The sequence below is a fragment of the Gavialis gangeticus genome, unplaced genomic scaffold, assembly GCF_001723915.1.
Source record: "Gavialis gangeticus isolate Ggan-Ray unplaced genomic scaffold, GavGan_comp1, whole genome shotgun sequence".
Taxonomy (NCBI): Eukaryota; Metazoa; Chordata; order Crocodylia; family Gavialidae; genus Gavialis; species Gavialis gangeticus.
Genome location: NW_017729031.1, coordinates 117,749,995 through 117,752,430, shown reverse-complemented (window position 1 = coordinate 117,752,430; position 2,436 = coordinate 117,749,995). Strand labels below are relative to the sequence as shown.

The window sequence follows — 2,436 nt, the reverse complement described above, 5'->3', positions numbered from 1 at the left end:
GGCGGGCATCTCCTCTCTGCACCGCGCTCAACCTTCAGACACCCCGATTTCCCCAGCCCGTGCGTATAACCCCAGCATGAGAGCTGAGGCTGAAAGGCAAGCCATGGAAAAGGCAATGAACCCAGCCCTCACCTGCAGCCACGCACGTGAGGAGAGGACTATGCACACGCCACAGCACGTACTGCAAGCATGGGAACCCCCTTGCTGCACACTCAGGCGTGTTGGATATGCACAAAGGGTATGTTTAAAACGGTCTGGCCGCCTCCTCTGGACTTAACTTCAGGTCTCAACATACGGGTGGATGGCGAGGATATAAATGAACCCACCGAGCTACCCACCCCCTACGACCGTACCTGGCACGTCTGGCCGGGGTTTTTTTTCTTCCCCAGGAAATGCTCTGCCCCAGTGCGAAGTTCATTCCCTGTGGCCTTCACTGGGTACACTGGTGGGTGGGGGTTACCAGCTGGGGACGAGCCCTCCCTGGCAAAGAAGTCTAGTGCATTTGGGCAGCTCCAAGTTGTCTCCGCAATGGTGGGCTCTGAATCTGACCAAGGGGAAAGTGCCAGGAGAGGGAGTTTGGGCGGCATTAGGGAGAGCTGGGGGTACAAGAGGACAGGAGAAGTGAGCTAACCCGGCACATACTCATCTGTGAGGATAAGATGTTGAAGCCAGCTCACATTCATTATTAACAGCCTCCCCTAGGAACCCAAGATCATTCACTCTTAAGCGGACTCAGGGCCTCGACTTCTTGCTAAGCAAAGTTCAGTACTGTAGCCATGGCAGGCACTACGTGGGGCTGGTGTTGACCGCAGGCTGGCATAAAGCAGGAGCAATGAGACTGAAATCAGTAGCTTTACACTCCCGCAGTCCCATGAGCATGAAGATCGGAATCTGGGGAAAAGGCTTCTTTTTTAAAAAACTATAGCAAATTGGATTTTTTTTTTCTAGATTGCAGATCCTACATTTCAAAGATAGAGGAAGCCGGGTCCTGCGCTCTCCATAGGCGCATGCATTATACATACTCGCTTCTTTTGGAGTGAATGATATTGCAGCTTTAAACGAGTGGCCGCGTAGGGCATTTTAAAATATTTTGAATTAATTTGAACTCTATTCTGGGATATATATTTTTTTAGAGGACGTGTCTGGCGAAATCCTATCCGGATCGTAATTGAAAGCCTTTTATTGAATGGCTGAGCCGGGGGAATGGGCACGTTTCTGAGCAGCCTTGCGGATGCGGGGTTCACAGAACTGGGAGAAAGTTGGTCTCTCCTGGGAAACTGTATCCACTGCTTTTTAAATCTCGCCTCTGTAAGGAATAGGCACGAGCGGGATTTTTGGCAGCCAGCAAACTTATTACAACTCAAATGTCCAGAGAGGATACCTTGATATTACTTGTGTACGCGTCTTTGCGGTACATTTCTGAGATATTTTTTTCTTTTTAAAGACTGGTAAATAATCACGATCCGCCCATTAAAAGCAAAAAAAACAAAACAAAACTCCCCAGATGCCTGGCAACTCGAAAACACAAGGCAACAAAGCTCTGCTTATGAAATACCCAGCACAGCTTTCTCCACTAGCTTTGCACCTCCCAAGTGTGACTTTCCGACTTCTCCAGATTCCGTGCAAGCATTTTATTACCCGCCTTGCTGGCTACAGTCCTCGTAAACGTGACCCCTGGAATGTGGAGCCGAATTCATTCCTGCTTAGCAAGGGGCAGAGAGATCTCCGGCAGCCAAAATACCTTAAAATAGTCTTTAACTAAAGGACCGTCAAGGGCTGAGTCTCATAAATGGTTATGAAATGGGAAACCCTTCACGCTTGGTCGATTCCTCCTTCCCCAGGAGTTACTGTTTCACAAAAAATGTATTTGCTTCCGCCCCTCCCCGCTGCACGTCCCAGGAGAAGTCCTGCCTGCTGGCTTAGGACCTTGCTGTTCACCGAGTTTTAAATTTCTTGGCCAGCTTATCTCGGGTTTCAGAGTATTATCTTAATCTGGGGTAAGCGTGGTAACGCCGCGATAAAAAGCACCAGGCCACCGTGTATTATGTGTCGATAAGTGTTGCAAACCCTTCCTGGCTTCACAGACGTGCTCCCTTTTCTATCATCTCTTACTCTTGCCAACGATTGAGTTTAGCAATGTCGGTACATTTGAGGGAGGGGGCGAGACCAGAAGAGGGATATCGTGGGAAGACATAAGCCGCCCATTACTGCGGCTTCAGTGTGTGTGGATTTGTCTCTTCTCACCACCTCCTAATCTTTCCCAAGCACAAGAAGAAAGCCTTTACATTTGCAGAGAATCATAAATAGGCAAGGGCAAAAGCTTCAAGAGCTGCGGAGGGAAGAACAGATCGTAACGCCTGATTATTTCAAAAAGCGCCCTCCTTTCTACATCTTAGTCTAGAGGCATTTGTGAACCACGACAGATCTACTGATCAC

At 48.8% G+C, this 2,436-nt stretch overlaps 1 long non-coding RNA gene across 3 annotated transcripts in view; it reads left to right on the top strand.

Moving 5' to 3' along the window:
• Positions 1 to 2,436, top strand: part of LOC109302132 — a 22,658-nt gene that overhangs the window by 2,947 nt on the left and 17,275 nt on the right. The window contains exon 2 of one of the 3 annotated variants that reach the window (XR_002098713.1): positions 1,136 to 1,371. The exons of 1 other annotated variant lie outside the window; for it this stretch is intronic. This is a non-coding gene — a long non-coding RNA (uncharacterized LOC109302132). Of the gene's footprint in view, positions 1 to 702; positions 1,372 to 2,436 lie in introns of those variants that run through there. One more of the 3 variants, XR_002098711.1, reaches the window with a different exon arrangement.